Source organism: Podarcis raffonei, chromosome 3 (genome assembly GCF_027172205.1).
Source record: "Podarcis raffonei isolate rPodRaf1 chromosome 3, rPodRaf1.pri, whole genome shotgun sequence".
NCBI lineage: Eukaryota > Metazoa > Chordata > Lepidosauria > Squamata > Lacertidae > Podarcis > Podarcis raffonei.
The window spans coordinates 65,868,982-65,890,576 of NC_070604.1; the positions used below are offsets into that span (position 1 = coordinate 65,868,982).

General features: G+C 42.4%; 2 long non-coding RNA genes across 2 annotated transcripts in view; both read right to left on the reverse strand.

The window, feature by feature from the left end:
• Positions 1 to 20,697, reverse strand: part of LOC128410619 (uncharacterized) — a 65,794-nt gene extending 45,097 nt beyond the window's left edge. The window contains exon 1 of the long non-coding RNA XR_008329554.1: positions 20,469 to 20,697. This is a non-coding gene — a long non-coding RNA (uncharacterized LOC128410619). The remainder of the gene's footprint in view (positions 1 to 20,468) is intronic.
• On the reverse strand, positions 2,620 to 4,075 carry LOC128410621 (uncharacterized). The gene is made up of 2 exons (XR_008329556.1): positions 3,296 to 4,075; positions 2,620 to 3,027 (listed from the first exon to the last, which is right to left on the reverse strand). It is a non-coding gene; the product is annotated as an uncharacterized LOC128410621 (long non-coding RNA).
• Positions 20,698 to 21,595: the final 898 nt, after the last annotated feature.

Below are 21,595 nucleotides of genomic sequence, written 5' to 3' on the forward strand. Positions count from 1 at the left end.
TCAAATGAAGTGCCTTTGCTTCTGAAACAGACATGAAGGAATGGTGCTGTTACTGCTAGGGGATTCTAATGTATCCGGACTAGCCCTTACCAACAAAAAACACAAGGTGGAAAACGCTGCAAGGATCAGGTACTGAAGCTGGATGGGATCCCTGGAAGGAATGCTAGAGAGTTCGTCAACACTGCTTCCCATAAGAGGATAATGACAAGTTTCCATCTGCACTTTAAGAAGCTGGGACTGTGGACTTGAAGGGAGCCACAAAACTTAAGGTGAAGAATAACTGCTTATGCTCCACCGGGCTTCGGTAATAACCCTGTTCACTGAACCAACCAGAGAGTATGGATTCTTTGGAAGTAAGGGGTTGAGTGCCTCTGACAGGATCACACAGTGTTAGATGTTTCTAGCACATGCAGCAGTGGTTCAACCAGGCCCAATAACAAGATGCCGCTCTGAACTGGAATATCTTTTTAGCTGTTCTTTCTAGGCAGTAATAACAATACAAGCCAGAGATTCAGGCAACAGGGAAGACAAAGCACCTGCTCTGCCTGCAGCCCTAACTCTCTTTGACAAATTTCACTAGGCCGCTGTGTCTCCTACAGTACCGAGAGGTGATCAATCACCCTTCCAGAGTGTTCTCAATAATGCAACAAGATGGGATGCCATTTCTTGCACATTTTTTCTGTTTCACTAAAGAAGCACATACAACAGCAGTTAAACATTGCTCTGGGAAATATAGAGTGTAATTATTTGTCATACATCAAACAAACAAACAAACAAGAAAATCCAGTCTGCTTAAAAATGTACCCCCAAGTTACTATGTGCTTGTATAAAATTCTATCAGGTTCTGAAAATTCATCATCTGTTAAGAAATTATTGAAAGTAATCATTGTCCACTATAAAAGTGGAATAAATCAAAACAGCACAATGTTTAACAGAAGCTAGCTCAGAAAAAGCAAGGGAGCCTATGCTTGTGAGCCTGTCAGTATCCTACCCTCTCCCCGTGCTTCCTACTTTAAAGTTAGAAACAGCAGCTAGCATGCAAACTACATGTATTTCCAAGTAAGAAGATGAGTTTCACCCAGTGCTATTTTTCTAGAAAAAGAGATGCTGGGACTCACCATTAATACCTTCCTTGTTCTTTTATAATAACAATGGCGCCCAGCTGAGAGGTGCCAGAACAGAGTTCTGGCAAGTTCTGGGGGGAAAGCCCTGGTTTCACTGCAGCCATATCCCAGTTTCCCTGAGTGCCCATGGATGAAATCGTCTCTTGCAGTGGGCATATGAAGCAAAGTGAGAGCCAAGTTGCCCAATAACATTTCTAGACTTTGCCCTGCTTAAGCCTTGTGACTACCAGGACCAGCCATTGCTTAGATTGAGACTACGCATCCTGTCCTACTGCCCAGAAGGAGGACATCTGTGTGGATGCTACTACTGGCACTGGACTAATAATGCTTTTGTGAAATTTCAGATGGGACTCTTCCACAAAGTGTGCAAAGACCCAATACAGTGGTACCATGGGTTAAGAACTTAATTCGTTCTGGAGGTCCATTCTAAACCTGAGACTGTTCTTAACCTGAGGTACCACTTTCGCTAATGGGGCCTCCCGCTGCCGCTGCACCACCGCTGCACGATTTCTGTTCTCATCCTGAAGTAAAGTTCTTAACGCAAGGTACTACTTCTGGGTTAGCCGAGTCTGTAACCTGAAGCGCCTGTAACCTGAGGTACCACTGTACTTGGATTCAACAGACCCCTGCTACTGTTTCCTTGCACTAAACCAAACTGCAAAATTGAGGCTTACAAATCAAAATGGGTGTGTTAGCACCACTGAAAATGGCACCTCAGAATCATTCTCAAATAAGACAGACCGCATAGGCACTTAAATGGGAAGACACTAATACCAGATTAATAGTCATGGAATGTTAGCGTTAAGTAGGACAATCTCTGATGTCTCCCCTTTAAGTGCAAATCACTGGAAGGACGATTTCATGGCTAGGCCTCAAAGCACCACTTGCTGAATAAGTTACAAGTTAAGATCAGCCTTGCCAGATGTTTGAGGAAAATGGGAATATATATACCATCTGTCAGAGATTTGATCAGTAGCCAGTTCAAAGAGTGTCTGGGGAATGGCAGAGAAGAAGAAAAGGGATAGGAGAAGGAGCTGTGAATCTCCTTTAAGTGTCTCCAAACACATGTATTTAGTTCGAACAGGATACATTGATACAACTGTTAGTACTAGTTTTGGCCAGGCATATTTCAAATAAATTTTGTAGAACTACCCTTTATGGCTCTGAAACTTTCTGCAACACAATTCTAGATATGCCAGTGACACACAATTAATGCTATCAGTGCCTGTGCACCTTCTGCTTGGCAAGTATAACACCTTATAACATAATAATGAAATAGCAGCTAATGCCAAACAATAGAGGTGCAAACTGTGCTGACATTAAAGGGCTTGCAGCGCCTCTTCTTCAGTCTCACCTGTCAGTCACCTTCCAGTTGAGCTCTGGACTGTGGAATAGCTTTGTACTGTTCTACCTCTGGGTATGATGGCTGTTGGTTTCAGCAGAGGATTTCGACATTGCTCCATGTATTACAGGTGAAACTCAAAAAATTAGAATATTGTGGAAAAGTTCATTTATTTCAGTAATTCAACTTAAAAGGTGAAACTAATATATGAGATAGACTCATGACATGCAAAGCGAGATATGTCAAGCTTTTATTTGTTACAATTGTGATGTTTATGGTGTACAGCTGATGAAAACCCCAAATTAACAATCTCAGAAAATTAGAATATTAAATGAAATCAGCAAAACAAGGACTGCAAATAGAGCAATATTGGACCTCTGAGAAGTAGAAGCATGCACTCAGTACTTGGTTTGGGCCCCTTTTGCATCAATTACTGCCTCAATGTGGCATGGCATGGATGCTATCAGCTTGTGGCACTGCTGAGGTGTTATGGAAGACCAGGAAGCTTCAATAGCAGCCTTCAGCTCTTCTACATTGCTCGGTCTCATGTCTCTCATCTTTCTCTTGGCAATGCCCCATAGATTCTCTATGGGGTTCAGGTCAGGCAAGTTTGCTGGCCAATCAAGCACAGTAATCCCATGGGCATTGAACCAGGTTTTCATACTTTTGGCACTGTGGGCAGGTGACAAAGTCCTGCTGGAAAATGAAATCCGCATCCCCATAAAGCTCGTCTGCGGAAGGAAGCATGAAGTGCTCCAAAATCTCTTGGTAGACGGCTGCGTTGACCCTGGACTTAATGAAACACAGTGGACCAACACCAGCTGATGACATGGCTCCCCAAATCAACACAGACTGTGGAAACTTCACATTGGACTTCAAGCATCTGGCATTGTGTGCCTCCCCATTCTTCGTCCAGACTTGGGTCCTTCGTTTCCAAGTGAGATGCAAAAGCTGCTCTCATCAGAAAAGAGATTTAGGGAGCCATATCATCAGCTGGTGTTGGTCCACTGTGCTTCATTAAGTCCAGGGTCAACGTAGCCGTCTACCAGGAGATTTTGGAGCACTTCATGCTTCCTTCCGCAGACGAGCTTTATGGGGATGCTGATTTCATTTTCCAATAGGACTTTGTCACCTGCCTACACTGTCAAAAGTATGAAAACCTGGTTCAATGCCCATGGGATTACTGTGCTTGATTGGCCAGCAAACTTGCCTGACCTGAACCCCATAGAGAATCTATGGGGCATTGCCAAGAGAAAGATGAGAGACATGAGACCGAGCAATGTAGAAGAGCTGAAGGCTGCTATTGAAGCTTCCTGGTCTTCCATAACACCTCAGCAGTGCCACAAGCTGATAGCATCCATGCCACGCCACATTGAGGCAGTAATTGATGCAAAAGGGGCCCAAACCAAGTACTGAGTACATGTGCATGCTTCTACTTCTCAGAGGTCCAATATTGCTCTATTTGCAGTCCTTGTTTTGCTGATTTCATTTAATATTCTAATTTTCTGAGATTGTTAATTTGGGGTTTTCATCAGCTGTACGCCATAAACATCACAATTGTAACAAATAAAGGGTTGACATATCTCGCTTTGCATGTCATGAGTCTATCTCATATATTAGTTTCACCTTTTAAGTTGCATTACTGAAATAAATGAACTTTTCCACAATATTCTAATTTTAATTTTCTGCGTTTCACCTGTACATTGGCATAATATCCTATGCTGGTTTGCTATCCAAAACAAAAGGGATTATGGTGCAGTCTGTAAAGTGAAAAGCTGGAATGCAGCTGCTCCATTTTTACAGACTTTTAATTTCCCTTTTTGTGATTCACTGAACATCTAAACTGAAGCATCCTAGAAAACCACAGCAGCTACTTCCATGGTGAGAAAAATACCATCCTGTGATTTTCCTACAAGCGAATTTCTGGGCCTTATTTAAAGGGTTGACTTCCTTTACAGTTTAAAATGGCTTCAGACCAAGCTACCTGTAAGAACCTGCATAGGCCCTGAGATTGACCATGGAGGCCCTGCTCATATGTCCACCAATAACATCTATCAGGTTGGTGCCCCCATCCTTATGGAATGCCCTTCTGTTGAAGCAACAACTGGCTTCCTCCCTGACTACTTTTAAATGGATCATTTGTAAGTATCTGCTGCTGGTTTTATACTTTACAGTTATGATTATAAAACATTTAAAATACATATTAACAGTAGCTGGCATTGCAAATATTCAGACACACAAGTGAACTGTTCACACAGTTACTCGCAATGGTTAACAGGCTGCAATAATGTCAGCATGGTTATTTGCTTATGAGTTCATAGGCTCAAACAGATGACCTGCCATGCATGCATGATGTGTTTTCCAAGTGTAAAATTAGATTTTTGTTTGTGCCATCTTGTTTTCTGTCATGTGGGATTTGAAAAGTCTGTTCTAATGTCTTCTAAAGTTTCTATCTCATATGCTAGGTGCAAAAGCTAAGAATAAACACGACAAACACAACAAACAGACACAAACATGAAGCTCTCAGCCAGAAATCTTTCACATAAACAATTACTGTTACATAGTCTCTCTTTTGAGATCGGGACTGAACTCCCAGTGGTTGACTGTGCTTTTTCAGAATGAAACAAACATGTTCCAAAAACTATTTTTAAGAAGTAGAGTGACTTTCGCATTTGAAACTACAAAGCCAGCAACTTGGATTTAGGGTAGCTGAACTGAATTCTGATGAGGCTTGGCTAATTGGTTTTGAAGGCATTACCAAATAGTTAATGTTAATTAAAAACATTCCCAGACACAAGCCGTATTGTTTAAATATATACAGTGGTACCTCGAGTTAAGAACTTAATTCGTTCTGGAGGTCCGTTCTTAACCTGAAACTGTTCTTAACCTGAAGTACCACTTTAGCTAATGGGGCCTCCTGCTGCTGCCATGCCGCCGCCGCGCAATTTCTGTTCTCATCCTGAAGCAAAGTTCTTAACCCAAGGTACTATTTCTGGGTTAGCAGAGTCTGTAACCTGAAGCGTCTGTAACCCGAGGTACCACTGTATATTTAATCTCATTAGTGTTATGGTGTTAAGGATAAAAGCATTAGTCAGTCAATGACAGTGTCAACTGCAGATTAAAAATCCACCTACATATTTTTTAAAAAGCAAAATCCAAAATTAATAAAGGCGAAAAGATTAGAAGAAAATTAATTTGCCCTGCAGAAGATGCACAGCTGTTCTGAAGTATGCAAGTACTTATGGTAATACAACTGTGTTGATAGTCCTAGGTCTATAAGCATATGCCCAAATCCTAGTGTAAGGTGGGAGAGGACTACATCACACAAACACCCCTTTCTCCTTTCAAATAGGTGATCAATTTCTGGTTTCCAGACTAGGAACAACATGATATAAGCAGTACCAGTTTACATGTGAAGTCCTTCATCAACCTAGCCATGGGAAGAATGAAACATACCTTCGTAGTCCCCTTATTGGACTGGGCAATAGATGCATGATATGATCAGACAAGGGACATGTTTTGGTAATACCAAATTCAATGCTACCATAAATCCATGTCATAGATGACTAGCCATCAGTCTCTAGTATAGTCAAGTGCACATGCTTTGAGATAACAACGAAAACATGGCCCTGGAGTGGTTTCCACCCAATCAGGGCTCAAATCACATCATGCAACCCTGGCTAGGCAACCACGTTTCTGCCTTGTAACAAAGTTTCTTATAATTATAAAACGATGAAAAATGGGCTTTGATAGGTAAGGCAAGTCTTTCTCCCAGGACTGGTGGGACAAAGCCTTCCACGAGGCTTGGTGAGGCAGGAGACTCAGGCGGCAGGCTCTGGATAAATCACTGTTTGCTACCTCCTGTTCTTGCCACCCCCTGCCAGCACTACCACTACTCTCCACTGCTAACTCCTTCGACTCCTTTTCCACTGCCACCGATTCCTGTGGCCTTCAGGGCACGATGGAGGAGGCGGCAGCCGGGGAAAGAAGAGTCTGTGGCGGAGGATTCAGTGGCAGTCGCCATGGGCAGGAGGCATTTTCTGTTTTGCCTTAAGCAGGAAAACATCCTGGGTTGGCTCTGCATTCTCCTTCATTCACACCCCACCACGCCCACCCCTGAAAAGAGAACCTGTATTTTAAAGGCTTCCTTTTCTTGGCTGAGGTGGCACCTCCAGTGGTGGTGGCAGCAGTGACAGAAGAGTGCAGGGACCCCAGCCCTTTTCCTGATGCTACATTTTTATATAAATCAGTGACATTTGTGTAACCATTTTGAAATGGCGGTTGGTGGCTGGGGTGAGCTTTAAGGAACTTTGGGACAAGCTGTAAAGAGAGGGGGAGAGGGAGGTTAGCCAGATATGAAGAGAGGGAGGTTGGCAGCTGGGAGGAGCTGGCAGTAAAAGGTAAAGGTAAAGGGACCCCTGACCATTAGGTCCAGTTGTGACCGACTCTGGGGTTGCGGCGCTCATCTCGCTTTATTGGCCAAGGGAGCCGGCGTACAGCTTATGGGTCATGTGGCCAGCATGACTAAGCCGCTTCTGGCGAACCAGAGCAGCAAAAGGAAATGCCGTTTACCTTCCCGCTGGAGCGGTATTTATTTATCTACTTGCACTTTGACGTGCTTTCGAACTGCTAGGTTGGCAGGAGCAGGGACCGAGCAACGGGAGCTCACCCCGTTGTGGGGATTCAAACCACCGACCTTCTGATCGGCAAGTCCTAGGCTCTGTGGTTTAACCCACAGCGCCACCCTGCTGGTAAATAAATATGATCATCATTAAAAGGAAAAGTCACTAGAATAGGTTTAGCCATCATTTTTCAAAACACAGGATCTGCATTCAGGGCTTATTCCACAATCATTCCTGTTACACTTTAAAACAACAGTAAGAAGTGTTGTTTAGTGTGGGAGAAACAGCAGAGTTGTGAATTGCTTTCTTGAATGGAAAAGCACCAGAAGCAAGTGGTGAGGCTTATGTGGCTTCCTCCACTGAACATAGGCAGCAGCAAGTTGCTGAAGTAAAAGAAAATGTTTTCTTTTTTGGCATGTTTTACTCTTTAGAGAAGCTGCGGAGGAATTGGAGAGCTAACCCTCTGAAATGTGAACTCCTTTACCTGACTCATTCTCCTGGGGAATTTGCATTTCAAAACGATGCTGGGGAATGAAATGCAGTCATTATCATTGTTCAAAATGTGGTAGTGAAGCCTTGAGTGACGTTAATGCCTGCAGAATTCTCCCAATATCTTTGTCTGCAGGTGGCCAGCTACTCAAATACATCTGGGCCAGCTGAAAACACACTCCTGACCTCAAAAGCCAGGGGGGCACCAAAGGATCCCTTGCTGGTAATCAAAGGAAATGCAACACTGATTAATTCCTCCTCCTGATGGACAGCACAGCAGCCTTGGTACCTGCATGAAGTAATAAAGTCCAACTGCCTGCTCCTTAAAATGGGTGACATGTTTAAGCGTTCACAGATAATCAAATAAAATTTCTTTACAATTCCTTCAAACTCATATCAGAACTGCCTCTAAATATTAATACTGTATTCTGGATTTTAGTTCACTTTAGGTGACTACCCTGATTTTATTTTTAAGTTTCTATGGTTCATCAGGTTGTTATGAAAATCTCCTTTCCTTTTCTATAAATGTTTCGGTCTCTTTATGACTTCCTTTCTGCAGCTTGTCTGACTTCAAATATTTAGTGGCTGAATAAAATGGTTATTTCCCCCTTACTTCTTCGAAGCGCATGCAAGCAACAAACCCTTTACATTAGTAAATGTTCCCAGGAGAAAATCTTGTTTGAACAGTATTTAAATCACATATTTTAATGGTTTGTTTTATTTTATTTTACAGAACATAGATCTAAAGCATAAACTTTTACAGATACAGTGGTACCTCCGGTTACGAATTTTATTTGTTCCGGAGGTCTGTTCTTAAGCCGAAACTGTTCTTAACATGAGGCGCGCTTTTGCTAATGGGACCTCCTGCTGCTGCCGTGCTGCTGGTGCGCGATTTCCATTCTCATCCTGGGGCAAAGTTCACAACTAGGGGCATCTACTTCCGGGTTAGTGGAGCTCATTACCTGAAGCATTCGTAAGGAGGATGGTACGCAACCCGAGTTACATATAATGCACAAAAGTAAGCCTGCTGGAGGTGTTAGGGCTGCATTAAAAAAAAAATCTATTTCATTACAAAACTCAGTGCATATCCTGATGGCCATTGTTATCCATAAACAGCTACGCTGATGAAGCAGTAATTGTAGAACCATGTCCCTGCACAGTGCACTGATGTTGCATCATGAGTCTTGAATCCACCCAGATGTTGTATAAGAACTGCTCTGGATATGACCCTTCTCCCATTTTGCCTACGGAAAGATGTATGTTGCTTTCACATGACATTAAATACCTCTTCAGAGGGGTTATTATATATATACACACACACACACACACACACATACATACACACACACACACACACAAATTGCATCAGGTGCTGGGGTTGATAACCAAGGGGATCAAAGCTGGCAAGAAGAGGAATTTACCATATTTTTCGCTCTATAACACGCACCCGACCATAACACACACATAGTTTTTAGAGGAGGAAAACAAGAAAAAAAATATTCTAAATGAAACAGTGGATGTATGATTTTTGTGGTTCATGCTGTGGCCACAGACATGTGATCTGACAGTGAGTTTGGAGTAGCCCAATGCAAAAATCCTGAGGATCCATGTGGATCCATGCTTTGTTACCACATTTTTGCACCACTGCGGCCCTAGGCAACAGTGGGTGCGTGATTTTTTTGGTGCAAGATGTAGCCATGGACATGCTATGTGATCTGATGGTGAATTTGGGGTGACCCAGTGCAAAAATCCTGAGGATCCATGCTTTGTAACCACGTTTTAAGTGGGGAGGGAAGGAAAAGCACTCAAGGGACAAGGAGCACGTGTGGGGTGGGTGGAGAAGGATGCTGCTAATAATGGAGAAGAGGGGAATAAGGGGAGAAGAAGCACGTGTGGGGTGGGTGGAGAAGGATGCTGCTAATAATGAAGAAGAGGGGTATAAGGGGAGAAGGCTCCTCTCCTCTCCCACTTTGCTCCTTTAAAGCAAGCAGGCTCTGCTTTTCTTCCTCCTCCCCGCTCATCCCCAGCTTAGCGAGCTGAAAAACTTTGCTGCTATGTAGCGAGCTGAGTGGGGAGGAGAGAGGGACAGAGAGCCTGCTTGCTTTAAAGGAACCAACCGGACAGGAGCCGCTTACACTCATGTAAGCGGCTCCTCTCCTCTCCCGCTTTGCTCCTTTAAAGAAGCAGGCTCTCTGTCCCTCTCTCCTCCCCACTCAGCGGCTCTTCTCCTGCTTTGCTGTTTCAAAGCGAGCCACGGAGGAGGGAAGGAAGGGGAACCATGGATCCTCTGCTCACGACTGCAGCAGATCCCCCCGCCATCCGTAGGCATTCCCTCCATAACACGCACAGACATTCCCCCTTACTTTCTAGGAGGAAAAAAGTGAGTGTTATGGTGCAAAAAATACGGTAACTGTTTTCTTCCCTACAGTGATTCTGAGGAAAATGCCACATCTAAAGAAGGCCGTTGAATTTTTCCCCAACCCAGAAGATCAGGCTAACAGATTACTAACATGTGCTCTATCTAGAAGGACATTTGAAAACTTCCTAGAAACTGTAGCACATCCAGAATGCTGCTGTTTGTCACCTGATTAGGGTGTCAAGATTTGGGGAATATAACACCAGTTTTGACCCAGCTAAACTGGCTGCCTGAATGTTTTCAAGGCCACCTTAAAGTATTGGTGCTTAAAACCTTGAACAACATTATCCCATCTCACATTCTTTGAGAACTGCTGATGAGGTCATGTTCAGGTTGCAATACATTTTGCACCCAGGTGAAGTTATCTAGACTACGGTGCAGTGCCTTATCTATCGTGGAACCTATACCCTTGAACAAACCAAGGACGGCCTCTATGGCCGGCCATCACCCTAACTGGCTTTATTACCAGATGCAGATCTTTGGGTTAAGGAAGATATTTTTATATTTAACAGGTTCAGAAGTCGAGTGAGGGTTGGCTAGCTGTTAACATTTTATTGCTGCATATTCCTGATGGATGCATTGTTGCCAAATGTTTCATTGTGGTATTATGGATTATATAATGTATTCTTATTTATATGCATTGCCTTCTACCTAAAGGTGCCACTGGTTGATTTATGCAAATCTTTAAAATCCCCCCTCACCATTATGCTCCGTTGTAAAGGCACATCTGCTTTAATAAGTCCTTTACCCTCTTGGTAATGGAAAGCTGTTTGTGCAGATTGCTTAGTCAGTGCTGTATATTGCACTGTGATTCATGTAAGCAGTGTACACACCACGCCGAATTCATTCACTTTGATGGCTTCTGTGATGAGACTCCACTGCAAATGCAATGAGGAAATGGTGTAGGTAAAGGGATTGCACACCAGTTTGAAATGGAGGTTGGAGCTTACAGATGAGCTGAGATGTAAGAATGGCATGCATAAGAAATGGAAGAATGGAGGAATCATGAAGGAGGAGTGTGTTTTGAGTAGCCAACAGTTGCAGGAAGAAGGTCAGGCAGGCCAAAGCTCGGAATGAGCTCAGGCTTGCTAGAGAGGTTAAAAAATAATAATAAATTATTCTTTGGCTATGTTTGAAGCAAGAAGAACAAGCAAGTAGTAGGTCCTCTGCGTGGAGAAGATGGGGCAGAGTGTTGGGTGACAGAGAGAAGGTGGAACTGCTCAACACCTTCTTTGCCTCTTTGCCCATCCTGGTGATAACAGAATAAACAGTGCAAGGAGGCACTGCAGCCCAAGCTAAGAAAAGAGGTGATAAGGGAACACCTAGCTATTTTAAATGAAGCCAAACCTCTGGGCAGTGATTGTTTCCTGCAGTTGGAATTATGGGTGTTGTACAATTCCTGAAACCTTTAATTCCCCCCCTTAATATCCGAATTTAAATTTGTATTTTTTGTGGGGGTTTTTTAAAGTATATTGTATATTTCAGCAAAGCAGCTTGTAAAACTCTGAATCCTTGGGGGGGGGGAGCGGGAGCCAAGAAGCACACAAATGAATTATGAATTGAATAGTAAACAGAACTGTAACAGAATCAGTTCCTTTTTTGGAGAGGTGAACTGGAACTAATTCCTTTATGGAGGGTGTAACTTGTACTAATTGCTTTTTAAAATGAACTTTCCATGCACTAGCTATAACCGAGTAGCTAAAATGCATGCTTTGCATGCAAAAGATGTTCAACCCCTGGCATCTCCAAGAACTTTGGGGCTGGAAGCAGCTCCTGTCGGAAACTCTAGAGAGAGTCACTGGCATTCAGTGTCAAAAATACTGAGCTATATGGACCGATGATTTAATTGGTATAAGGCAGAGACCTGTCTTCCTTAGTGAAACTGATGAGGCAGCCCCTGAGACATTTGCTTGACCAATGAGGTTCAAGGCATCCCGTTTTAGGCACAAACAATATGTGCGCAATTGGGCACACACACACAGTGTTAAACCTGGAAGTGACCTGGAAATGTCATAAAAAGGGCGGAACAGGGGCAGGGTGGGGGCAGAATGGGGTGTTTCAATTGCACACAGTTTCACACAAATGCACAATGAGCTGGAATGCAAGCCCCACACAAATCAGGAATTGCCTGTAGTTGCATATATTGATTCAACATGGATTTGCAAGACCTCCCATTAACTATAATGGAATTTGCTCATTCTCTAAAATTTGTTTCTTCAGTGCTGGTAATGGGGAAACCATAGTGACCCAGAAACCAGAATTAGAAAGTTAAGCTGTTAACTTAAGCTCTGACTCCAGGAAATTAAAAATGAGAATTTATAAAGGTATTTAAATGACATTTTTATTGGTTTAATATTCTAATAGAGATTAAATTGCATTAGCAACCTGCAGCAAGCTTATTAATAGGCAACTTCAACAATCAGCCAGTATCGCACAGCATCAACCTCAGCAGATATGACAGGCTAATAAGTGCACCACCACACAGGGCTGGCAATTTCTGCAGAGCCGAAAACCAGACCTGGAGCATTTGTGTCACTTTGCACCTGTATGGGTAGGCAAGGAAACCAGTGGAAATTGCATTTGATAATGATGAAGTATTTCTTCAAAAGGAGGAATGCAGGAGATTATGTTCTCTAGCCTTCATCATAAATCTATCAAAATGTAATGTTTCCCCACATTATATATACATCTAAAGCAACTCCTTCATAACTATGTGTGTGACACACACAGTAAGTCAAATACACAAGGCCCTTTCACATCACACGCACACATATCTATGGTGTAGGTATCCTCTTCAGATATTCACCCTGATACATGACATCCTTGTCTCCAATGGCTCAAGTGTATCCACTCTACCACCACCCTTCCTATGCTAAGTGGGAGGAGGAGGAGGAGGACATCCTAGAACACACTTAGAAGACACATTGAGACCAGGAACTCTGATAATGAAGACTAACCAATCATGGGGAGGCATTTAAAAGCATTTAGCCAAATCAACCAAGTAGCTCCCTTTAGGCCAGGCATGGCCAAACCTGGCCCTCCAGCTGTTTTGGGACTACAACTCCCATCATCCCTAGGATCAGTGGTCAGGGATGATGGGAATTGTAGTCCCAAAACAGCTGGAGGACCGTTGCACTAAACGTTTGAGATTGGGGAGTGGCAGAGGCAGTGCATGAGGGGGACACATGAGGGTGGGGTCAGTGCACATGTGCTTGGTCCCCTACATATTTTCTGGCCTTGTGTATTTAGGCAGAACATGTGGGGAGAGGTATTGTTTCTTGAACTGTGAAGCAAGGATGGAAACTATTGTATGGGAAAAGCAAACATTTTATTATACTTTAGGAGTAAAGCAATGTGGCCAGCTGGAGAGAGGGAGTGGGACAAAAGAAACTGAAAAGGTCAATCAACAAAAAGGACACTTGTCCTAATCTATTTCTGATTGTTCCTTCATGCCCAACTCTAAAAGAAGTCTTACCCTCCCAGACAGGCACACCTTGTTTATATGTGTACAGTGTTATTCAGACTTAAAGTGTGTCCATGAACATCCGAAATCATATAGTTCTGCCCTTTGTAACCTTGAAAAATGTAAAAATAAACCACCAAGGAACAAATATCTTATGTTAAAAAGCAAAGCTGTCAGAGGCATATAAAACCTAATTTGCTTTATAGGTTCTGGTGAAAGATTCGCTAAAAAATAAAGGGCTTTCTTGGTCTAGGTATGCATTAGGAGGAATAATTTCCTTCATGGCAGTAGCATTTTTCCATTTGTCTTAACAATACTATCTCATCTATTTCAGCAGCAGGGAGTAATTCTGCAATATTTTCACCTTGACAGTGTAAGGTCCTATTGGCTCATTTTCAGGACATAATACTTTTTAGGATCACTTTCATTATCAAATCAAAGATTTGTTGTATTGTGGTGCCCTGTATTTGGACCTGGAAAATAGTTGTTATTATTATTAAGAAGTCATGTCAGTGCATGTAACAGATACCAAAGAAAGCATCTTCCATGCTATTTAATCCAGTTTTACAGATGCCCGATTTAGTATTTCCACACTACAGTGTAGCCAATCATAATTTCAAAAAGCTCTAGGTCATTTTATATTTGTCCTTACTTTTCTTTGTGTGAGCCAGAGCATACATTTTGCTTTTCTGATGTTGTTATCATGCCAAATAAGCTATCTTTAATTAGCTATTTTATTATTCTTCCAAAAGCAAGATTTGGGAATAAGTTATTTCCCTTAAATTCTAATGTGCTACACCCTCTCTCCCTTTTCTGCCTGTTTGGTTGAACCCGCACTGACTGGAGTCCAAAGGCTTTTACATACACAGTTTCTCTTAACAGTGACTTTTGCATACCACTCATGTAATGCCAATTGGAGGTGTAGTGTTTGTTAGAAACAGATTGTTGGGGAAAGCCTTTGTGTGGACTTTGTCTAGCACAGCTGGTGATGGTGGCAACCATCCTTTTGGGGGCAAAGGGAAGTCAAATGTATTCAACTGTTGAAAGTGTTACATAAATGCTGCAAACCAGCATCATATTTCTGAACCAAAATTTAAGCCTTAACCAGAAAGTGTGTGCTTCTTCCATGAAGGGGGTCCATAAGCTCTCATTAACTTTTACCAAAAGCTCTGGTACCTGGACTTGGTAATAGGAAGAGTCTGCTACTGCATAACATCTGGGCTATTGTCACAGGTTTGTGTGGAAATGTGTGCCAGATATTTCAATTCTCCATCGTAAGTTATGAATATGTAAGCTCTGTATAACAGTAATTCCTCCCAGTCTTGCCCATAGCATCATCTTCATGCCTTTTAAGTGGCTGCAAGATTTAGCAGACTGTCCTCACTTTACTCCTATGGAATACAGTAAATGTTTTGTTTAGCACATCACTGTGGGTGGGTGTGGATATAGGCGTTTAGCAGCTTTGATACATCTTTTCTATATACTCAAAGTGGTTCACAATAAATAATGACAAAACAGGAAAAACAGAAAGACATCAATATATTGTCGCTCACAGTATCTCCCTATAAAAGACCATTCAAGACAGTTGCATAATAAATGCACCATAAAAAATGCACTTCATTAGTAAGCACTTAGTCCAGGGTGCTCAGTGCAGTGTACATCATTTCCTTCCTCTCTACGTCAGCCTCACAACAACACTGTAAAGGAGGTTACATTGGGAGGTGGTGACCGGCCCAGTCACCTAGTGAGTTTCATGGCTGAGCCAAGATTTGAGCTTGGGTCTCTGGTCTAAGTCTAACATTCTAACCATTACATCACACTGGTTTCAGTCATACTAGTCACTCATAATACTACTGCTCTGATACTTTCCCGTTCATGTATGTGAATCTGGTGATGATGTTCTTTCTGTCCTATTTTTAAACATTAATTAAGGCTGCAAGCCATGTCTGTTCAAAGTATGTACCAGTTTATTCAGTGGTGCTTACTTCCAGGTAAGCACTACACAAGACTACACAAACAAGTCTTGCAGCAAAGTGAACTGGAGAAAATGTCTAGCTGCAGTTCTCATTATTTTCTAACCTTTTCCCAGTTGCAAACTTCTGTCCTTCTTCGCTGGGTTAGATTTGCAACCTGCCTGGTCAACAAGCAATGAATTATCAATAATGTTGCATCTGGCCACATAAAGGAAACACAGAAAGTTTGTTGGAGGGGGAGGTCCCTTCCGATAAAAGTAATTGGCCATAAACTCGTACTTGGATGCCCATAACTTCCTGCAGCTGCAGATGATGACTGTTAAATACACGAAAGCTAATGTAGCAAGTCACACCCCATAAAATCTAGTTATGGTTATGTATCAAAATGATGAGACGCTTGTAAATTTCAGGTGCACCTGCACAGCTGTTTAAGACAGATTCTTCACTAACATTCAGGGCATGTTCGAGTAGCTGGCAGTAGTTTAGCCATCTATGGGAAAATATAAATAATCTCATGCAATGAGACGTAGGCTGCAGCCTTGGACACCTTTACCAGGGAGTAAGTCCCACTGAACTCAGCATGGATAACTGTTCCAAATAGACATGTAGAGTTGTTGCACAGCAAGGTACCTTAGGTGAATTTGAAGAAAGTTTCTATGGAGAAATGAGCAGGGATACAGTACAGTGCCACAGAAAACGACAGCCTTGTTAATGCTTATAGGATAAGCTATCCCTGGATGAGAGAAATAAATTGAGGGAGATGGAGGTGGGGGGAGGGCCCTTTTAGCAAGGGAAAGTGGCACTGAAACAAGAGGCCAAAACGACAGTCACCAGATTAAAATATGGATAATATAGTCAGAAGCAATGCAGGCAGGCTGGTCAGGGGTGTGTGAAGGGAAACTGGAGAGACAAAAGGTCTGATTCAGTCTAAGGTGGCTTCCTGTGTTCCTACTGGCCATGCTGGTTGATTGGGGCTAATGAGAGTCCAACAACATTTGCAAGGCACAAATTGACTATCCAGGATCTTTTACTTAAATTCTAATGCACAGGTATTCAGTAAAGCCATGCCACTTTTCTACAACCTCTGTAAGATTGGTGTAACAGTGCAGCCGGGATTGGCAGAGGGTAATGAAGCTCTCTTATCTCAACCACCATCCTATCACTTTCATTATGACAATGAACCAGTCAGCAAAGCAGAACTGGTTTGCCATAAAATCTGTCCAAGAGGAAAAAAATGTGTAGAGTGCAAATGCAGCACAAGCTTCATCATATCCCTCTCTAAATTAAATTTCCAGCAATGCTTACAGGAGAGAAGATTAATTAAGGGTATGGCAGGAAGTGGTGAAAGTTCAGGTGAGCTTTAAAAAAACCATTCAAGTTAATGGTGTTTGCAACTTATCTAAGTTACTGATAATGATTTTCCTGTTAATCTAGTTTGTTCAGAAATCAATTTTTTCCTTAAATGTGATTCTGCAGGGATAAACTTTCTTTTATCTTGTTTACGGCAACATGGACACTCCCAGGAGAGCTGCAAGGGATCAATCATTTTTCACTCCGATCCTTCTAATCCCAAAACCCAATGTTCTTCACTGATTTTTGAATGATGGCTTCAGACATTCCCTAGAGCACAGCCCTTTTGTTAGGCTGAAGCGAATGCTGCCTGTTAGGCAGGAGAAGCCAAATACAAATAAAGAGCAATTAAAGCATTGATTGAAGAACATGATTAGTGCTTTTCAAAGTCTGTCCTATTTCTGTGTCTGTGGTGGTTCTGCTTCTTCGGGGAGTGATAGATACATGCTTCTCCATTTTTCTTAGGTCACAAGAATGCTTCTTGACCAGATGTGGTCAGACAACTGGGCTTTGATTAGGGTTGCTATGTGAAAAGAAGGGCAGGACTCAAGAGCATTAAATAGTTGAGCAGAAAAGGGAATTTCACCAGGTGCAGCTTGCCATCTGCTGAAATCCCCTCCTCTACAGAACTATTCAACGTGCATGAGTCCTATCCTCTTTTTCACGTAGGCTTCCTAGCCACAGCAGCTGTGTAAAAATACCATGTGCTTCCACAAGAATCTGCCCCACCCCACCCCATGGCAATTGCAGGCAAGCTTGTTCCACAGTCTCCTACCCTGTTGGGTGTGGAGGGTAAGGATTTTGAATAAGGCCTTATCAGTGCTACCCAGATTGCGGAGAGTGAGGGTGTGGAAGAAAACCTACACAACCGTGGTGTCCAGATGCTCTGCTCTGGGAGATCCTGCATACCACAATTTTAGGTGCCTTTCAGTAGCAGGCCATTTTTGTGGAGACATACATTATATGGAAACACTAATATGACTGCCCCAGTTTGTTGATCTGGCTGGCTTTTTTGTTTTTGTTTCTGCTGCTGGTAGTGATCGATGGTGTTTTAACCGTTTTAATGGATTAAAACATTAACTGTTTTAATGGACTGATCACTTTGTACCAAATTTTGAGTTGCCCTACGCATCTCATAGGAGTGGAAGTTTCAGGGTAAATACATTTTCATAAATAATAGAAGAAACTATTTTTCCAGGTGCAACTCATCACAGGGATTGCTGACAGAAAGAGGTCAAGAGTAGATTTGTAAGATGGTAGTACTGTAAACCGTTACTGAAAAGTTTCCAAAACAGTATATCTGGTAGCGGCAGCAATGTCTTGTGTTGGTTCCTGGCTGACTATCCAAGCGAAGTAGGCAGTCTTAGTTTGGAAATCAGCGACCCAATCCAGCTTGGAAGAACCAGTTAGCAACCTAATGTGTGTGTATCCCAGGCTAGTAAGAAATCATGGGCAGGTTAGGCTTTGCTTGTTTTTTAATATTGTATTTGGCAGCAGAAAATTGCACAACTACTCAAGATATTTTTTTAAAAAATATTTTCTCAAATTTCACATGTAGAGGTAAAGCAACTGCTGGTGAATGCATTGTAATATATTCAGTTTAAAATCCCAAGCAACTAGACTACAGCATTTACATTCTTCTCCCACAATAGGACTAACAGCAGACCAACAGTGTTGGAACCAAGAAGAACAGTATCCCTGCCATCACATCTTTATACTGAGAAAGGCTATAACTGTTCCATCTGTTACACAGCTGCACATAGGGGCCTCACCAGAGAAATAAAAAGTGGGTGCATCCCATACTCACAGCTTGCTTTTCTTCTGCCCTGTCCTATTATAAGCAACTACATTTTCTAAGTGTAAAGGCATAACCACATATAGGTCTTGGCCATGTTTTTGAATGACTTCCTTTAGAGTAGTCTGAAGAGGTAAGAAAAGCAGGTACAACAGGAGAAAGTGAGCATACTTTCATCTTGCCAGGGCTGGAGATCTTTGCCCCACTGCAGACTTCTGCCACTTATGACTGAAATATACAGTGGTACCTCGGGTTAAGAACTTAATTCATTCCAGAGATCCGTTCTTAACCTGAGGTACCACTTTAGCTAATGGAGCCTCCCGCTGCCGCGCAATTTCTGTTCTCATCCTGAGGTAAAGTTCTTAACTCGAGGTACTACTTCCGTTAGTGGAGTCTGTAACCTGAAGCGTCTGTAAAGTGAAGCGTTTGTAACCCAAGGTACCACTGTACTGCTTGTCTCCAAGTTATAAAAATGGTTATTAATCACATCAGTTACCATCTTTGCTCCAACTCTGAAGTAGGCTAGGCAGAAACTCTTGCTTAGGCTGGATGTAGACACATCAAAGAAGCGTTTCAGTTAAACGAGTTGTAAACTTTGTATGAGAAATTGGATTGGCAAAAACAGAACTCCACAACGCCATCTGGTGTCACAGTGTTATAATGCATATTCAATGCGTATAAAGTGCTTTTTCTTTGCCAATGTAGCCGAATCCTTAGTGTGGTCTGGGTATAAAACACGCACACACCACTTTTTGGAGTGAGGGCTATTGAACACACTGAGCTTTGTTCAAAGTAAATATGCAGGGGATTAAATTCAAAACACTGAAATGCAGCCTTCATTAGCTGGTGGTGGTGGTTGTTTTTCACATGTCAGAGAAACTAAGAAGAAAGGTATAAAGCTCACAACACCCAAAGAAATGCAGTCCCTATGCATACAAACTCTTGTTATGGGTCTCAAACTTTCTACCCACAGGGCCCATTTAAGAGAGATGAAAATTACTGAGGACCAGAAGTCACAAAATGGTTGCAAATGCAGACAAGCATTCCACATAATCAACAGATGATTACTAATATAACTTTCTACCGATATTCAGTCCATTGTTGCAGACGGCCAAAGCCTTTTACTTCCAGCAAGGTGCTCCATAGTTCAACTACAGGGGAGGCAATATAAGTCAGCTTCTCCCTTCTGCACAGCTGATCCACTAACTCTAAAATTTGCTTTCCCTTGTTCCCTTCCCAATCCTGCATGTATCACAAAGCATTCTTCTCCTGTTCTCTTTTCACAGTCACCTTGCAACATTCACATTCATTTCTTCCTCCTACAACACATTATTTCTCTTATTTTTATTTTCTATTCCGAGTTTAAACAACAAAATAGCTCATTAAATTTCTAGCTTGATTTCTACTTTCCTTCAACCTTTCCTGTGGCCCTTTTGCTTCAGAGGAGGGAGACCTTTCTTTCCAACATCCCTACTGAAACTTCTCCATTTCCTGGCCACCTTTGCTCAGCTAAGACTTGTGGTCAAAAATCTGAGGCCCAGGTAAGGGTTGGGGCAGGCACTGTGGCCTACCTGAAAGGGGTCTGATGTCTTGGCCTACTGCCTACTATTGATTACACAGCCCCAGGCTGGAAAGGTTGACCAAACTCCAGTAACTCTCACACAAAGCGACATATTCTTTCTGCAGAAAACTAGCAGAACCATTTCCAGCCCCTTTTACAAATAATACTTGGTTGCTTACTTTTTGCATCTTCTTCTAAGGTTGCACGCATGGAGAACAAAGGGAATCTCCTTGCCTCAGGCTTTCCTAACCTTTCAGTCTCTTTCCTTCTCCACTCCACTGTAGAAAATAAAACCTACATTTTACATATATATGAGAAAATAAATAGACTCACCATTGCTGGTTTGGTAGCCTGTTTGCTCTAAAAGCGAGGGAACAAACTGATAGATTGATACCGATTCAGAAGAGCAAGGTATTGCAAATGTATGCATGTGATTGGCCCACATTAAGATACATATACAGTACTGGATTGGTAAAGAGATATTGAGAACTGCAGCCTATGCTCTGAAGTTTCTTAACAGGCCATGAGGGACTCTTGCCAGGTGCAGCTGATAACATTCTGCTTAACCCTTTCCTAGCTTTATAGGCCAGCATTGTTACTTTGCTTTTTAAAACAGCCCCCCCCCCAAATGATGGGGGTAGGAACTGCTCTGCAAAGTAATTTGCAACTGGCTGTGATGTAGAGACAGCGGATTGTTTCTGCATCTCCTGTGGTGGCCAATGACAGAAAAATTTTCAGACTTATAAACAAGTGAAAATGTAGGGGGGCGTGTTTTGATATTTTAGAGGTCAGAGAGCCTAATTAAGAATGTGGCTGCCCGGGACAGTGTTTACTGCAAAGAAAGCAATGTGTACCAGCTTTTGGCCATCTATCTCATAACGATAAGGCCATCTCAACCCTGAACTCATTGAAATTCCAAAGGGCTTTGTGAACGAAGTAGGAAAATGGAAGCTTCTTTTGCAGGTAAATGCAACTTCCAAGAAACTGGAGGGCAAGTTTCAGCACAGCATTAATAAAATGCAAGAGCCCCCTGCTGTTGACATCTGCCCCTCTATGCTGAACACAAGTCCTGGTTCCAGTGCTTTTTTTCTTTTAAAAAAATGATGTTTAGGGATACGCTCATTTTCCTACTCATATTGAAATACTGCCCCTCAATGAGGCCAAACATAGATTCAAAAAATGTTTAGGGGTGTGTCGCCCTCAAGAAAAATCACTGCCTGGTTCTATGTAGAAGCCTAGGCTCTGTGCACGTAGGACCTACCACAAATAACCAATGGTAATGCTCACCAGTTGTTGGAAAGGAATCAGGAGCAAGATGTAGGTTGCAATTCTAGCTTATGCAGACTTGGGTGTAAGGACTCCATTGAATCCAGTTAAACTTCTGAATGACCGCTCCCCGCTTAAAACGGGGGGCGCCCTTTGCGTGGACGCATGCAGCCCCTAGATCTGGAGCGGCTCCA